At 41.1% G+C, this 19,066-nt stretch overlaps 1 long non-coding RNA gene and 1 other non-coding gene across 2 annotated transcripts; one reads left to right on the forward strand and one right to left on the reverse strand.

Moving 5' to 3' along the window:
* Positions 1-575: 575 nt before the first annotated feature.
* On the reverse strand, positions 576-682 carry LOC136377795 (U6 spliceosomal RNA). The gene has a single exon (XR_010746425.1). It is a non-coding gene; the product is annotated as a U6 spliceosomal RNA (small nuclear RNA).
* Positions 683-5,572: 4,890 nt separating this feature from the next.
* LOC136376410 (uncharacterized) lies at positions 5,573-17,513 on the forward strand. Its single transcript, XR_010746179.1, has 3 exons — positions 5,573-5,622; positions 5,824-5,886; positions 17,318-17,513. It is a non-coding gene; the product is annotated as an uncharacterized lncRNA (long non-coding RNA).
* The last annotated feature ends 1,553 nt before the right edge of the window (positions 17,514-19,066 follow it).

Genomic DNA, 19,066 nt, shown 5'->3' on the forward strand with positions numbered 1-19,066 from the left:
ATTAACTTTGGGCTTAGTTTATTCTTTATTTTTGGTTCTTTTTTTTTTTCTGTATTTTTCTGAAGTTGGAAACGGGGAGGCAGTCAGACAGACTCCCGCATGCGCCCAACCGGGATCCACCCAGCATGCCCACCAGGGGGCGATGCTCCACCCATCTGGGGTGTTGCTCTGCTGTGACCAGAGCCATTCTAGCGCCAGAGGCAGAGGTCATAGAGCCATTCTCAGCGCGTGGGCCAACTTTGCTCCAGTGGAGCCTTGGCTGCGGGAGGGGAAGAGAGAGACAGAGAGGAAGGAAAGTGGGAGGGGTGGAGAAGCAGATGGGCACTTCTCCTGTGTGCCCTGGCCAGGAATCAAACCTGGGACTCCTGCACACCAGGCCGATGCTCTACCACTGAGCCAACCAGCCAGGGCCTATTTCTGGTTCTTGAGGTATAAAGTTAAGTTGTTTATTTGATATCTTTTTTTTCTTAATGTAGTCATTTGTAGCTATAAAGTTTCCTCTTAGCAGTGCTTTTCCTAAGTCCATAAGTTTTGATATGTTGTGTTTCCACTTTCTCTTGAGTGTATATATACATTTAAATATGAAATGCTTCATGAATTTGTGTGTCCTTCTTGCACAGGAGCAATGCTAATCTTCTTTGTATAGTTCCAATTTTAGTATATGTGCTGCCAAAGTGAGCACTATTTCAATATAGTTTTTAATTTTATACTTGACCCATTGGTTGTTCAGAAGTAAGCTCTTTGGTTCTTCATCTGTAGAAAATAGTGTGGTCTCTATTGTCAGGATTGTTATAAGGATTAAAATGAGATCATCTAAGTCCTGGATATGTCAATCATGGTGCACGGCATGCTCACAGCCCCTGCTGAGAGGAAACCTGGGCAGCCACGTGATACTCCACTATCAGCCAGAATCATAGGCTGAACAGATACTAAAAATGCAGCTTAGTAGCAAAAGTTCTGCCTTTAAGAGTAGAGTAGCAGCAGGTTGCTTTCTAGAACCTAAAATGGGAAATGAGAGAGAATTAGGCAATTAAAGACAGGAATTGAAGCTAAAAAGATGTAAAGATGTGCCTGACCAAAGAGTGGTGCAGTGGATAGAGCATTGACCTGGGATGCTGAGGACCCAGGTTTGAAACCCCTAAGGTCATCCTCTTAAGTGTAGGGTCCTGGCATGAGCGTGGGGTCATAGCCCTGACTGCATGGTTGCTGGCTTGAGCTCAAAAGTCACTTCCTTGAAGCCCAAGGTCACTAGCTTGAGCAAGAGGTCACTGGCTCAGCTGGAGCTGCCCCACCCCACTCCCTGTCAGGGCACATATGAGAATAAATCAATGAACAACTAAAGTGCTGCAAATACGAGTTGATGCTTCTTATCTCTCTCCATTCCTGTCTGTCTGTCCCTATCTATCCCTCTTCTGACTCTCTGTCTCTGTAAAAAAAAAAGAAAAGAAAAGAAAAGAAAAAAAAGAGTATCAAGGCTTGGAGGTGAATGTTAAGGGTATTGATAAATGGGAAGAATCTGAGATAGTTAAACAGAGGGTTGTGAGAGATCAGAACCAAAGGGTAAGAGTAATCGAGTAGAGTAGGGTAGTTGGGAACCTAGACACTAAGTTCTGTGTTATCAGGGGCTGAAGCTTTGTTATTCTCCCACCTTCTAGGTTTTATTTTATTTCAAGACAGTTCTAAAGGTCAGTCAACAATTGGATACCACTGATTAATGATCAAAGCCTACTTGTTATTATGAAAGACTCCACCAGCCCCTATCTGCACCATTCAGAAGCTGTTTTGTCTTCAAGGAAGCCACTTATAAGAAACACAGAAAACAAATCAGCTCCTTGTCACATTTGTTCCTGTGGCCAGAATCACAGGGAAATACAGAAAGGAGAGAACCAAGATTCCTACCTGAGTCTTGACTTTGCCCCAGTCCAGACCCAAGTGATGACTGAAGTCCCTGGGCATCTGGATACAGGTCAGAGCTGATAAATACCACTCTGCCAGCATCCTGATTCGGTATCAGAGTCTGTCTGTTTCCCTCAAGTATTTTCCAAATTCTCTAGGTTCTCTCAACCTGGGAAACCGCCTTTAAAACAGAGTGCCCAATTGAAATATATGTAATGAGAGCCTTGTATCTAATTTTAAATTGTCAAATGGTCACTTTAAAAAAGTAAAAAGAGCCCTGACCAGGTAGCACAGTTGGTTAGAGTGTCATCCTATACACTACAGTTGTGGGATCAATCCCCAGTCAGAGCACATACAAGAATCAACCAATGAGCAGGCTCTCTCTGGACATGCTCATGTGTTTCTTTTGTCTCAGGTGTGCATCTTTACTTCTCTGTGGGAAACAGGCTATAAACTAACAAAGTCCTTACAGTCTAGGGCTTAGCCTAAGCCTAAACTCTTCCACCACCCTCTTAAGACTAAACTCTTCCCTACACACTTGGCTGTTGCATGGTGAGGGGTGGTGCACTGTTAAGAGGATTCCTGTTTATACCTTAGATAATGTGACTTTGTATCAGAGACTTCTTTGTTTTGCAAATGACTTTGCTGTCTGTACTATAAAATAAAGCTCACCAGAGGTGTAGGGGCTTTGAGTAGGTCAACAGCCACCAGAAGACCTCCAGATCCCATTCTTTTTCTCTCTGTGTTTATTTCTTCATTCCACACCGTTCTCCCTCAGGACCTGGACAATTACGAGTTGTGCTGGTTCGCGGCACTTCTCTCTCCTAAAGTCTAATGGCCCCCATGACACTTGAAATTAGGGGAAGAATGGGCAGTGACAGCTCATCCAAACTTACCCCCATAACCTACCTGTCTCCAAGGCCTCATTTTCTCTGACTGCTCAGTGAGCTAACAGCAAGCCCACCTTGGCTTACTTCTTCTCCACAGTGTTTCTAGGAAGCCAAAGCAGAGCACCACCAGGCTCTCTCCTGTTGCTTCTTCTACCCTAAGCCCGTCTTTTGTTTCACTGTCCTCCCCAGCTTTAATAAACGTACTCTCAAAAAAATAAAAGAACCAATCAATGCATAAATAAGTGGAACAACAAATCAATGTTTTTCTCTTTCTATTCCTCCCTCTTTCTAAAATTCATACATTTTTTAAAAAGTAAAAAAGAAACAGGTGAAATTAATTTTAATAATATATTTTATTTAACCCAATATATCAAATTATTATTTTAATAAGTAATCAGTATAAAAACAACTTTTGTGTACTAAGTCTTCACAATCCAGTGCATATTTTACCCTTATGTGTATCTCATTTCAGACTAGCCACATTTCAGGGGCCCAGTAGCTACATCTGGCTGGTGGTTACATTAGACAGCATGGGTCTGGAATAACTTGATTTGCCTCTCCTTCCTGCTCTATCTCCCACAACCACAGGGTGCAGGGATTTGAGTGGTGGGCCAGAAAAGTTCAGGGATCTTGTTATCATGATGGCGCTATGTGTCCACTGAAAGAAACAAAATTGCTCTTCTTCTAAACCCTCCTCATCTATTCCAATATCCTTCTTCTTTCCTCTCCTGAAATCAAGGACTGGTGCTCTAGAGAATTTGGTTTGTACTGGATTATAGCATTTATTTCACTTTGCCTTACAGTCAGTTGTTTCTGTTTCCAACTCCCAAACTAGATTGCTAATGCCTTAGTGGTATTTGTCCTACGCCCTGTCATCTCCCTTTGCAATAGGTTTAGCACTTAGTCATCAATAAATGTCTGTTGAATAATGAATAAATGAATGAGACAACTCTTACAGGATTGATGAATGTATATTATGGAAACTTTTATTTCATCTGGCACCTCCAGGTCCATACAACCCATATCCCAGGGGTCCCCAAACTACGGCCCGCAGGCCACATGCAGCCCCCTGAGGCCATTTATCCGGCCCCCGATGCACTTCTGGAAGGGTACCTCTTTCATTGGTGGTCAGTGAGAGGAGCATAGTTCCCATTGAAATACTGGTCAGTTTGTTGATTTAAATTTACTTGTTCTAGACACTTCTCCCAGGAAGAGATACAAATGGCCAACAGATATATGAAAAGATGCTCAGATTCATTAGTTATTAGAGAAATGCAAATCAAAACTACAATGAGATACCACCTCACCCCTGTTAGATTAGCTATTATCAACAAGACGGGTAATAGCAAATGTTGGAGAGGCTGTGGAGAAAAAGGAACCCTCATTCACTGTTGGTGGGACTGTAAAGTAGTACAACCATTATGGAGGAAAGTATGGTGGTTCCTCAAAAAACTGCAAATAGAACTACCTTATGACCCAGCAATCCCTCTACTGGGTATATACCCCAAAACCTCAGAAACATTGATACGTGAAGACACATGTAGCCCCATGTTCATTGCAGCACTGTTCACAGTGGCCAAGACATGGAAACAACCAAAAAGCCCTTCAATAGAAGACTGGATAAAGAAGATGTGGCACATATACACTATGGAATACTACTCAGCCATAAGAAATGATGACATCAGATCATTTACAGCAAAATGGTGGGAACTTGATAACATTATACGGAGTGAAATAAGTAAATCAGAAAAAAACAAGAACTATATGATTCCATACATTGGTGGAACATAAAAACGAGACTAAGCGACATGGACAAGAGTGTGGTGGTTACCAGGGGTGGGGGGAGGGAGGACAGGGGAGGGAGGGAGGGAGAGAGTTAGGGGGAGGGGGAGGGGCACAGAGAACTAGATAGAGGGTGGCGGAGGACAATCTGACTTTGGGTGAGGGGTATGCAACATAATTTAATGACAAAATAACCTAGACATGTTTTCTTTGAATATATGTACCCTGATTTATTAATGTCATCCCATTACCATTAATAAAAATTTATTTAAAAAAATAAAATAAAATAAATAAATTTACTTGTTCTTTATTTTAAATATTGTATTTGTTCCCGTTTTGGTTTTTTACTTTAAAATAAGATATGTGCAGTGTGCATAGGAATTTGTTCATAGTTTTTTTTATAGTCTGGCCCTCCAACGGTCTGAAGGACAGTGAACTGGCCCCCTGTGTGAAAAGTTCGGGGACCCCTGCCATATCCTGATAAACAATGAGGCCAATCACGACACTGTTGGTCCCAACCTAGAAACTGAGGGCAACACTTGCCTTTATCCTCTGGGATCTCATGCTTATAAATTCAACAGAAAGTTCCTGAACAGCTCCCATGTTCCAGGTACTGTGCTGGGTACTGTGAGAGCTACAAAGATGAGTAACAAATATTCTTGCCCTCAAGTCCCTATGTATCTAGAAGGGGGCTTTGATAGGTATACACAAGTAATTATAAGTTTGAGTTGAGTAAGTTGAATGCTACAAGTGGAAAAAAGAGTCCTGTGGAGAGAGGTGGCAAAAAGGAGGACTTGCAAAAGAAACTCAATCAGCCTTATACTTTGAGATGATGCATGAAGGTAAGACAGGTGGTAATAGAGGAAGGGAAAGAAAGAGCTTTAAAAAATCTGACAAATGAGGAAGAAATACCATATAGAGGGAGTGTGGTGAAGAGATTAATTAGGACAAGGAAATGAAACTGACTCCAAATATAAGCACAGGGTGGAAGAAATCACAACAAGGTGGCAAACAATACACCCGATTAAAGGTGTGAGGACTCCACAGCAGGCAGGTACTCTTGCTTAAGAAGGCAATGCTGGCCTTGGCTGGCTGCTCAGTCTGTTAGAGCATCCTCCCCAAACACCAAGGCTGCAGATTCAATCCCTGGTCAGGCCACATAAGGGGAAGTGACCAATGAACATAAAACTAAGGCACAACTCAGTGGAACAACAAATGAATGCTCGCTCTCTCTCTTGCTCTCTCTTTCTCTCAGCAGTCAATTAAAGAGGAGAAGGAGAAGGAGAAGGAGAAGAAGGCAATGTCACACCCTGGCCAGGTAACTCAGCATCATCGCCATAGTCGCAGGTTCGAACTCTGGTCAGGACACATACAAGAATCAACAGATAAATGCATAAATAACTGGAACAACAAATTCATGTCTCTCCCCCCCCCCCCCACTTCTTACTTCTTTCTTAAAATCAATTTAACAAATTAAAAGAAGAAGGAGGAGGAGAAGAAGAAGGCGACAATGCTGGAGGCCACAAAGAAGAGCTCGCCAGGAACAAAGTTGGGAATTCCAGAAGGGAGTGAGGTAGGGCTGTACACATTCATGGTAGCAGAGGCAGGGACTGAAGAAATGAAGAGCCCTTGGATCAAGGAAGAAGAAATCTCCTAAAGAATGTTATATAACCAAATTTGAGTAAAGCCCCAGGGGTGAGAGAGAAAGCATAAGAAGAGATCAGGTAAACCCAAAAGAAGTTTACCTAAGCTGGAGATGTGGGTGATACTGTGGCTAGTCAGTACTGCGTGTCCCAGAGATCACAAGAGCAGTTAACAGCAGCGAATCAGACACCAGCCTGGGAAATTACCCCTGGGTAGAAGATGGAAGGGGAATGGAAACAGCAATGGACTGGGTTGGACTCCACATTACAAGTTGTGATAGCTTTTCCCAACCCACTAACATTAGGATTCGTGCCTGGAGGTATGGAGGTAGTTTTGTATTCATACAAAAGTTACCCCCACAGCCCCCACAGCAGTGGGGAAAATTCCAACATGCACTGAGGCAGATGTACAAAAAGAAAACAGAGAGAATCTGATTTCAGGACAATTTACTTTCAATTTTATTTAAAAAATTTTAGAATACTTTTACTTCAGAATATAGACAGACTAGGCCATGTTCCTTTCAGAGCGTGCACCCAAGGGCACCTAAATAACTCACGTTTTTGCACTCAATAACACATACTCAAAGCTGTAAGGGAGACTCATAAGGACCAGTCATCAAGCATGTGGCAACTGCCACACCCTGTACAATGTGCTTTTACAGGCATTAGCTCCTTGATTCCAGTATTACTCATGACATTACATTTAGTACTATCTTCATTTCTTAGACGGAGAAACAGGTTATAAGATCATAAAGCTGTAGAAAGTTCTTTATATCATAAATTCATTATTTTTTATTGTTATAGAACTATTCAGATATTTTCTTATTTTGTGTCACTTTTAGTAAAATATTATTTCCTAGGAATTTAGACAGTTCAGTTAGGTATTACATCTTATTGGCATACGTTTGGTCAAATTTTGTCTTATGATTTTATTAATGTCTATAGGATCTGAGATCTAGTTCTCTTTTTATTTTTGATACCGGTTATATATACTTCTTTCTCTTTTTCTGGACAGTCTTGCCAAAAATGTATCAATTTTATTAGTCTTTTCAGAGAAACAATTTTTTGATTTGTTTTTTCTAAGTTTGTTTCCTATTTCATTAATTTCTCTTCTTATCTATATTATTTCCTTCTTTCTATTGTCTATGGATGCTTTATGGTGATTTTTTTCTAGTTTCTTGAGATGGGTACTTATCTCATTGATAGTTAGCCTTTATTCTTTTTTTCTTGTGGGAGAGACAGAGAGAGTCAGAGAGAGGAACAGATAGGAACAGATAGACAGGAATGGAGAGAAATGAGAAACATCAATTCTTCGTTGCGGTTCCTTAGTTGTTCATTGATTGATTTCTCATATGTACCTTGACCAGGGGGCTACAGCAGACCAAGTAACCCCTTGCTCGAGCCAGCGACCTTGGGCTCAAGCTGGTGAGCCTTGCTCAAATCAGATGAGCCTGCGCTCAAGCTGGCGACCTCAGGGTCTCGAACCTGGGTCCTCCACATCCCAGTCCAACACTTTATCCACTGCACCACCACCTGGTCAGGCTAGCCTTGATTCTTATCTAAAGTATGTTTTTAAGATTATATCATTTTCTAAAGCATGGCTGTGGCTGGTTCCCATAACATTTGCATTTTATTACCATTTAGTTTAAAATATTTTCTAATATCCATTGTGATTTCTTTTTATACATGGGTTATTTACAGGTATACTTCTTTAATATTCAGATATGAAGATTTTCTAGTTATCCTTTTCTTTCTTTTTATTTATTATTTTCTATTGATTTCTCACTTAATTGCACTGTGGTCAGAGAATATACTTGGAATATTTCAATTCTTTGAAATTGTTGAGACTTGCTTTATGGCCCAGTATATGGTTTATAGTAGATTATATTTTCTAAAGTCTGTAGCAGGTTATATTTTCCAAAATAGCTGTGCAAATATCTCCAATGCTGCACGATCTTTTGCTAAGTGATTTTCCCACTTCCCTATCAAGGGGAGGGGAGAGTTTATATTTCCATCCCCTTGAATCAAGGTGGCCCTGTAACTAACCAAGAGAAAATAGCTGGCCTGATAGCTTTTGTTTCCAGTTTCTTGGAAGATGGCCACCATGTAAGAAGCGTGACTACTCTAAGACCACCACGTTGTAAAAGATTTAAGCCATGTGGAAAGACCTTCAAGTGTGGGAGACTGCAAGCTGACAAAGATCCTTGCAGTTTCAGGGTTAAGCCAAAAGTTAAACTCTTCCCCACACGTGCATGTTGGCTTTGAAGCTGAGTGTTTCTACTAGTCCCATCCCCCCACCTCACTTGCTTGATTAAGTTGCTAGAGGACATGATTTACATGTCCTTCCTCCCACTCTTTGCTTGTTCTGCTGTTGGTTGATTTCAGTTATGCATGGTAGGGGATTCCTGTTTATGCCTTAAGAGGATTCCTGTTTATGCCTCAGATATGTGACTTTGTATTGGAAATTTCCTCATTTGCATATGGTTCTGCACTATATAATAAAGCAAACCAGCAGTTTTGCTTTGTTCTGGCTTGCCATCAGCTTGCAGAAAACTTCTGATCCCATACTTCCTTTTTGAGTTTATTTCTTCATTCTGCACCGTTCTCACTCAAAACCTGGACAATTACGAGTTGCACTGGTTCGTGGCACTCAAGGATGAGATAGCTGGAGAAAAAAAAAGAGGCCAAGGAGCACAAAGATGCCAGGACATGTGACTAAAGGTTACCGTCTTAGATATCTGATCTAGTCTAGACTTCAGCCTGAACTGTGGTGGCACACTGGATAAAGCATTGACCTGGAATGCTGAGGTTGCCAGTTCAAAACCCTGGGCTTGTCTGGCCAAGACATATATGGGAGTTGATGCTTCCCACTCCTCCCCCGCTTTTCTTTCTTTCTCCCCTCTCTAAAATGAATAAAAATAAAATTTTCAAAAATTAAAAAAAAACTTCAGATGATTTCAGTCCTAGCTGTTGCTGACTGCAGTCACATAGGAGACCTCCAGTGAAAACCACCTGAGCCACCGGCCTGACCTGTGGTGGCGCAGTGGATAAAGCGTCAACCTGGAAACACTGAGGTTGCCAGTTCAAAACCCTGGGCTTGCCTGGTCAAGGCACATATGAGAGTTGATGCTTCCTGCTCCTCCCCCCTTTTCTCTCTCTCTCTCTCTCTCTCCTCTCTATAATGAATAAATAAAATCTTAAAAAAAAAGAAAACCACCTGAGCCACCAACCACCGAATCTTGAGAGACAATAATAAATTGCTATTTCAACCTCTACATTTAAGGATAATTTGTAATGTAACAAGAGTTATTCCAAAGATGGTTGATTTGTTTAAGTGTTCTATGCATATTTAAAATTAATTAACAACTGTAATTGTTGGTTATGATGTTCTATATGTATCAATTAAGTCAAATTCATTAGTTTATATGTATATCCAAATCTATAGTATTAAAGATTTGGTTTGTTTTCTATAAATTACTGGAATAGTAATGTTGAAAATCTTTCACTCTGATTCTGTATTTGCCTTTCTCCTTTTAGTTTTATGAAATTTCAATGTGTGCATTTTAAGGCTAAATTATTGGGTAAGTGCAAATTTAGTTGTATATCTTCCTGGTGAACACAACTTTTTACCATTGCCAAGTATTCCTCTTTATCTCTACTTATGCTTTTGCCTTAAAGTTTACTTTGTCTGATATAATATAATTATGCCAATGCTCAAGAGGGGAAGAGAGAGAAAAGGGGGAGCGCGAGGGGAAGAGAAGCAGATGGTTGCTTCTTATGTGTGCCCTGACTGGGGATCAAACCCAGGACGTCTACCTGCTGGGCCGACACTATCCACTGAGCCAACCGCCAGGGCCAATAGTGGTTTTTAATCAAAGCATTTAGTCCTCTTACCTTTAAGATAACTATTGATATATTTAAGGTAAATAATTAACATTTCTATTATATATCTTTCCCTAAAAAAGAGAAAAAAATTTTCTTGGAAAAAAATGAGGGTTATTACATTGATGCTGTTCATTTAAAAACAAACTATTCTAAATACATTGTTTTTGTCATTCACGCTTTTTTTTTTTTTTTTTTCAGAGAGAGAGAGGGATAGACAGGGACAGACAGACAGGAACGGAGAGAGATGAGAAGCATCAATCATTAGTTTTTCACTGCATGTTGCAACACCTTAGTTGTTCATTGATTGCTCTCTCATATATGCCTTGACCGCGGGCCTTCAGCAGACCGAGTAACCCCTTGCTGGAGCCAGCAACCTTGGGTTCAAGGTGGTGGGCTTTTTGCTCAAACCAGATGAGCCCGCACTCAATCTGGCGACCTCAGGGTCTTGAACCTGGGTCCTCTGCATCCCAGTCCAATGCTCTATCCACTGCGCCACCGCCTGGTCAGGCCATTCACGCTTTTAAAAAACTTGTTCAAGATGCAATGATGTAATTGTCTTGGATAAATATATTTTTTACCTTCAGCTACTCTTATCTCTTCTGTTTGGGGGGGGGAAATGGACCTGTCATGAATTTTTTGTGTCCTATAGGAAATAATACAGAACTCCATAAATCTACTTAATACCCCCATACACAATAATCCCAATTTGAGTTTAGAACAGGGGTCCCCAAACTACGGCCTGCGGGCCACATGCGGCCCCCTGAGGCCATTTATCCGGCCCCCACCACACTTCCGGAAGGGGCACCTCTTTCATTGGTGGTCAGTGAGAGGAGCACATTGACCATCTCATTAGCCAAAAGCAGGCCTACAGTTCCCATTGAAATACTGGTCAGTTTGTTGATTTAAATTTACTTGTTCTTTATTTTAAATATTGTATTTGTTCCCATTTTGGTTTTTTTACTTTAAAATAAGATATACGCAGTGTGCATAGGGATTTGTTCCTAGTTTTTTTATAGTCTGGCCCTCCAACGGTCTGAGGGACAGTGAACTGGCCCCCTGTGTAAAAAGTTTGGGGACTCCTGGTTTAGAAGGTAATAATTTGATGATCATGCATCATCTAGTTTGTGACAAAAAAAGCAGAATATACTAGTAATAATAATAGTAATAATAACTATATAGCTTTATTATTAAACATTTACCAAGTGCTAGTTATTATCTCTAAACAGCTTACATGTATTACCTCTTAATCCTCACAATTTGCCTATAATTTTGGCACTATAATCCTCATTTTCCAGGTTAAGTAACTGGTCCAAGATCACACCACTGTAGTTAGAATTTAAAACAAGACAGTCTGACTCTGTGCTCTTAGCCATTCCTTTATATCACGGCTGAGATGTGATGCTGTTTCCAGTGCAGATGCTGCTTCCAGTGCAGATGTCCAAGTAGCATTTATGAACATGTGTGCTGTGGCACAATGCAGAATGCAAAGTAAACAGAAAAAAAAAACAAAACCAGATAGCTACTCCAGGAAAGGTCTATATATTTTAAATAAAATTATAAATAGCTTCAAGTGGGTTCTCCTGGTATACAGTAGTAACAGGACGATAGATACATCACTGAGCCACGAGGCCTTTCATTTAAGTACCTCAGGGAATCACTTGTGTTAAATGAGAATTTATGCTGTAAAGCCAGTAGCCACGGCCATCATCACAGCCACCTGGCCCGTGCAGGTTCACATTTGATTCAGACAGATGGTAATGAAACAATGAAGCCAAGAACTGGTGGGCCATTAGCTTTAATCCTAGCTTGCACCTGGCAGGCAAAAAATACACACAGTGGGAAAACACTTCCCTTTCCATTCAGGGCTCCCAAAGCCACTCACTTACCCGAGTTTCCTAGGAACAAAGGTTTCTAGCTCATCAGCCTTATTCACCTCTGTTCCCCATCTCCTTCTCCCTGCACAAACTCTGCACAAACTGGCTTCTCCTTCAGCACTCTGCTATCTTGGCTGCTTCTCCTCTCCTCCACCAGGCCTTTCTCTGCTCTCCTCTCTAATGCTAATCTCAGGAACAGAGAGAGAGCAAGCTCCCAGTCTGCCCCATTTTATAGTGTAGAAATCAAAACTTTTAATCCAATATACAAACAAGGAAGTCTCTGATACAAAGCCACTTAGGGTGGGAAAGGCTTAGTCTTAAAACTAAGCAAGCCTTATAACAACCCTGCTTGCTTATAGCTTGTCCCCTCACCCAATGCAAACTATAAGCGAGCTAACCTATATATTATATTTACAAACTTATTTGACCAACATATGCTAAATACCATTTCTGGGAATAATTTATACCTGGTAAAAAATTTTATACTCATAGATCTGGAATTTCTCAATTATTTCAGCCCACTCATTTATGGTATTAATAGTTATTATCTTTTAGAGGTGACAGTCTAATAATAACTTTTTGTTATTTATTTATATGCTGTCTAATCATTTTTATAAGAATACTTCATACATAATCAGAAAAATGAAGAGATTATTCTTTTTTTTTTTTTTTTTTTTTTGTATTTTTCTGAAGCTGGAAACGGGGAGAGACAGTTAGACAGACTCCTGCATGCACGCGACCGGGATCCACCCGGCACGCCCACCAGGGGCTACGCTCTGCCCACCAGGGGGCGATGCTCTGCCCCTCCGGGGCGCTGCTCTGTTGCGACCAGAGCCACTCCAGCGCCTGGAGCAGAGGCCAAGGAGCCATCCCCAGCACCCAGGCCATCTTTGCTCCAATGGAGCCCCGGCTGCGGGAGGGGAAGAGAGAGACAGAGAGGAAGGAGAGGGGGAGGGGTGGAGAAGCAGATGGGTGCCTCTCCTGTGTGCCCTGGCCGGGAATCGAACCCAGGACCTCCGCACGCCAGGCCGACGCTCTACCACTGAGCCAACCGGCCAGGGCCAAGAGATTATTCTTGTTAAGACAACTTAATGAGGGAAAAAGTAGTCTTTTTAACAAACAGTGCTGGCACAACTGGATATCCAGATACAATAGAATGGGTTTGTACTTCTGCATCACACCATATACAAAAATTAATTCAAAATAAATCGCAGACCTAAATGTGAAAATTAAAACTCTAAATGTCTTAGAAGAAGACATACACTAAACCTTTATGATCTTGGTTTAGGCAAAGACTTCTAAGGTATAAAACCAATAGCACAACCAACAAAAGAAAAATATAAAAATGATACTTCATCAAAATTAAAACTTCTGTGCTACAAACAATGCCATCAAGAAAGTGAAAGACAGCCTGACCAGGTGGTGGCGCAGTGGATAGAGTATCAGACTGGGACATGGAGGACCTGAGTTCAAGACCCTGAGGTCGCCAGCTTGAGTGCAGGCTCATCTGGTTTGAGCAATAAGCTCACCAGCTTGGAATCAAGGTTGCTGGCTTGAGCAAGGGGTTACTCAGTCTGCTGTAGCCCCCCAGTCAAGGCACATATGAGAAAGTAATCAATAAACAACTAAGGAACTGCAATGAAGAATTGATGTTTCTCATCTCTCTCCCTTCCTGTCTGTCTGTCCCTATCTGTTCCTCTCTCTGACTCTCTCTGTCTCTGTCTCTGCTACAAAAAAAAAAAAAAAGTGAAAGACAGCTCAGAGAACAGGAGAAAATATTTACAAATCATGTATGTGATAAAGGGTTTGTATCCAGAATATATAAAGAACTCTTAAAACTCAGTAAGATGACAACCCAAATTTTAAATGGGCAAATGACTTGAATAGACGTTGGTTCATAAATTCAGGAACTTCTTGGGTGAGATCTATAACTGGCCTGTGTACAAGAAGGCACAGAGAGACTGAAATAAGAGGGAGACTGTTCCAGATTGGTAAGTGACAGGCTTCATCAGCACAGGAACTTACTACATATGAAACTGGTCTCGAGCAGCCACAGGACAAGTAGATCTTCACAACCACCTACCAGAATCTTAAAAGTTTATATCAGTGGTAGTCAACCTGGTCCCTACCGCCCACAAGTGGGTGTTCCAGCTTTCATGATGGGCGGTATTAGAGCAACCAAAGTATAAATAAAAAGATAGATTTAACTATAGTAAGTTGTTTTATAAAGATTTATTCTGCCAAACTTAGCAAAATCCAACATAAAGTACTTGGTAAGTAATTATTATTATATGCTTTAACTTGCTGTAACTCTGCTTTATAAATTTTATAAAGTAACTTCTCTACTTTATAAATCACCATTACTGTGGAACCGGTGAGCTGTTAGAAAATTTTACTACTAACAGAGATACAAAAGTGGGTGGTTGGTATAAAAAGGTTGACTACCCCTGGTTTATATAGTGGCCTTAACTGGGTTCAGTTCCATATACTGTCCATCTGGTTTCAGCAACACATTGCTCTCAAGGCTGCATCCTTGAAAATGGTTCCCACCATGGGAACCATGAACGGAATGTACATTCCAAAGACAAGAGGGGATAGGAGCCTCAGATGGCCTGGATCCAGCTCATGGGTCACCAGTGTCACATCCCCTTGATGACCTCCTCCAACAAAAGACATTTCTCCAAAGAAGATATAAAAAAATGGACAATAAGCATATGAAAAAATGTTCAGTATCATTATCCACGTGGGAAATACAAATCAAAAACACAATGAGACACCACTTCACACCCACTAGGATGGCTATATTAAAAAAGACAGACAGTGGCCTGACCTGTGGTGGCGCAGTGGATAAAGTGTCGACCTGGAATGCTGAGGTCGCCCGTTCAAAACCCTGGGCTTGCCTGGTCAAGGCACATATGGGAGTTGATGCTTCCTGCTCCTCCCTCCCCCTTCTCTCTCTCTCTCTCTCTCCTCTCTAAAAATTAATAAAAGTAAAAAGGAAAAAGACAGATAGTAACAAGTGTTGATGAAGATGTAGAGAAATTGAAACTCTCATGTAGTACTCCAGCCTTCTGGCAGCTACTGGTGTCGAGTGAAAAAAACCTAGTCAAGACACAAACTTATGTCAAGAGGAAGAGAGAGGGAGGCCTGCCAACGGAGGCAAAGAGAGACCTCCTGAATCTCCTTCTCCCTCAGCTTTTATTATCAGAAGCAGAACAGAGGTAACAAGATTGCAAGGGAGGGAGATCAGGTGACAAGGGGAAGAATGACTAATAGCAGTTTTGCTAACATGGAGAAAGAGCTAAATTGATCAGAATATTCTTTTCTTTTGTTAATTAACAAGCACAAAGGAAGGAGCAATCCAGAACCTCTAGGCTAATTTTTTAAAGCCTGTTCACGTGCATTCCTTTGTGTCTGTACAAAGATCACTCACTCACACTTTCTTGGTGTTTGCATCCAAGAAACATTTCACTGAGGGCTTTTAAGTAAAGTTTCCCAATCCAAATCATAGAGGGTTCAAGGTTAGATGGTGATTCCCTACAATCATACATGGCTGGTAGATATGTAAAATGATGCAACTACTTTGGAAAACAGTTTGTCAGTTACTCAAAATATTAAGGCATAGTTACCATGTGATCTTAGATATATATCGAAGACAAATGAAAACATACATCCACACAAAACTTGTACACATAATGTTCACAGCAGCCAAAAAGTGAAAACAACTCAGGGTCCATCAATTGATGGGTAAATAAAATGTGTGTACAGATGATGTATTATAAAATTGTACACTTAAAGCCTATATAATCTTACTAACCAATGTGAACCCAATACATTCAATTTAAATTTTTTTTGTATTTTTCTGAAGCTGGAAACGGGGAGAGACAGTCAGACAGACTCCCGCATGCGCCCGACCGGGATCCACCCCACACGCCCACCAGGGGGCGACGCTCTGCCCACCAGGGGGCGATGCTCTGCCCCTCCGGGGTGCCACTCTGTTGCGACCAGAGCCACTCTAGCGCCTGGGGCAGAGGCCAAGGAGCCATCCCCAGCGCCTGGGCCATCTTTGCTCCAATGGAGCCTTGCTGCGGGAGGGGAAGAGAGAGACAGAGAGGAAGGAGAGGGGGAGGGGTGGAGAAGCAGATGGGCGCTTCTCCTATGTGCCCTGGCCGGGAATCGAACCCAGGACTTCTGCACGCCAGGCCGACGCTCTACCACTGAGCCAACCGGCCAGGGCCCAATTTAAAAAAATTTAATATGGTATATTCATACAATGAAATACTACATGACAAAAAAAAGGAATGAAGTTCTGCCTGACTGGTGGTGGGGCAGTAGATAGTGTCAACCAGGGTCACTGAGATCTCAGGTTTAAAACCTCGAGGTCACCAGTTTGAGCACAGGCTCATCTGGCTTGAGCATGGGATCATCAATATGATTCCATAATTGCTGACTTGAGCCCAAGGTCGTTAGCTTGAGTAAGGGATCACCAGCTCGGCTGGAGCCCCCAGTCAAGGCACATATGAGAAGCAATCAATGAACAACTAAAGTGCCACAACTATGAGTTGATGCTTCTCATCTCTCTCCCTTTCTCTATCTTACTAAAAAAAAAAAAAAAAAAAAAAGTAATAAAGTACTAATACATGCTATAACATGGATGAACTCTGAACTTATGCTATGTGAAATAAGCCTATCACAAAAAAGCACGTTGCATGTTTTATATGATTCCATTCATATAAAATGTTCAGAATAGACAAATCTATAGAGACAGAGAGATTAGTGGTTGCCTAGGGTTGGGAGAGGGGCATGGGCAATGATGGCTAATGGGTAAGTGGTTTGTTTTTTGGGTGTAAAAATGTTCTAAGTCACATTGTGGTGATGGTTGCACAACTCGGTTGTCATACTAAAAACCACTGAACCATATCCATTAAATGTGTTAATTGTATAGTATGTGGTTATATATTTTATTATTATTATTAATTTTAGTGAGACAGAGAAGAAGAGAGAAAGAGAGTAAGAGAGAGAGAGAAGCATTCATTTATTGTTCCTCTTAGTTGCACCTTCATTGGTTGCTTCCTGTATTTGCCCTGACTGGGGATGGAACCTGTAACCTTGGTGTTTCGGGATGAAACTAACCAACTGAACTAACCAGCCAGGGCCAAAAAGAAAAAAAATGTCTATTTTGTTAAACTGAAGCAATATGATTTAAGGTGCTACTCATTATTACTAAACACTAAGGTTATTTTTAGTCAATATTTTATAGACATAAAGACAAATGAAATATTGTAAAATCTGTCAATACTTTACCTACATAAAGAACTAATATCTTCTACGCAATTCTCTCCCATAGAACAAGATCTGCAGCCTTGCTTGTAGTGGCACAGTTGGTAGAGCATCAACCTGGAATGCTGAGCTTGCTGGTTGGAAACCCTAGGTTTGCCCAGTCAAGGCACGTACAAAAAACAATCAATGAAACAACTAAAGTGAAGCAACTATAAGTTGATACTTCTTATTCTCCTGTCCTCTCTCTCTGTAAAATCAATATATAAAACCTTAAAAAAAAAAAAGACAAGGTCTGCAGCCTATTCATCATCATAAGCCTCACTTATGATTTGTTTGAAAGTAAGAGACACAAAATAGAGTGCCTTAAAGAAAACACTTTATTTCTCTGTCACATAGAAGTCTAGAGGTAGGTGACCCTGGGCTGGAATGGCAAATATCTTTACAATGCCCTCAAGACCCAAGGATCCTTTCAGTCTTCTGTTTTGCCAACACTAGGGTATGTTCTTATGGTTCAAATGGTAGCTATCACACTCGCATTCCAAACCACAGGGTGAAAGAAGCAGCAGGAAAAATCGGAGTGGAAGAAAAGGAAGACAACAGGTACCTGCCAGATGTCTTTTAAGAAAGGCTCTGAGAGCCTGACCAGGCGGTGGTGTAGTGGCTAGAGCGTCAGACTGGGACATGGAGGACCCAGGTTCGAGACCCCGAGGTGGCCAACTTGAGCACAGGCTCATTTGCTTTGAGCAAGGCTTACCAGCTTGAACCCAAGGTCGCTGGCTCGAGCAAGGGGTCACTCAGTCTGCTGTAGCCCCCGGGTCAAGGCACATATGAGAAATCAACCAACGAACAACTAAGGAACCGCAATGAAGAATTGATGCTTCTCATCTCTCTCCCTTCCGGTCTGTCTGTCCCTATCTGTCTTCTCTCTGACTGTCTCTGTCTCTGCCATTAAAAAAAAAAAAAAAAAAAGGTTTCCAGATATTATTTCCACTGTGTATCATTGACCATTGTGACATAGTTATACTGGCCGGTTGGCTCAGGGATAGAGCATCAGCCTGGCATGTGGATGTTCCGGGTTCAATCCCGGGTCAGAGTACACATAAAAAGTGACCATCTGCTTCTCCTCCCCTCTTTCTCTCCCCTTTCTCTCTCTGCTTCCCCCCACTCCACCCCCAACCCATAGCTGGATCGGTTGGAGCATCACCCTGGGTGCTGAGGATACCTTAGCAGATTTGAGCATTGGCTCCAGACAGGGTTTGCTGGGTGGATCCGGTCAGGGTGCTTGCAGGAGTCTGTCTCTATTTCCCCACTTCTTACTTAAAAAAATGTGACATAGTCATACTTAATTTCAAGTGAGACTGAGAATATGGTCTTTATTCTAGGTAGCATGTGCCCAGATAGAAATAAGGGCATCTATCATCATGGAACAAAAAGGACACAATCAGAAACAACTAGCAGATTCTGCTAATGATTCATAACTTATCTAATGGCACAAAACCCTATCAAAGGCTAAAAAGAAAAATAATCTAGTCATAAAGGATGAAAGAAATAAGATGACAAGAGTTGTACACTTGAAACTTATATGATCTTATTAACATCACTACAATTTAATTTTTTAAAATTTAAAATTAAAAAATATTTTAAAAACATTTTAAAAACAAAATAAAAATAAGATGAACTAAGAACTACACACTAAATTAAACATTATGATGAATAGCTATGTGTAATAGTGAAAAGCATCAGAGAAGACATGTTTGCAAAAATTTAGAGAGACACCAAAAGTGTAGGAGCATTTTTTTTTTTTTTTTGTATTTTT

This window comes from Saccopteryx leptura, chromosome 6, assembly GCF_036850995.1.
Source record: "Saccopteryx leptura isolate mSacLep1 chromosome 6, mSacLep1_pri_phased_curated, whole genome shotgun sequence".
NCBI lineage: Eukaryota > Metazoa > Chordata > Mammalia > Chiroptera > Emballonuridae > Saccopteryx > Saccopteryx leptura.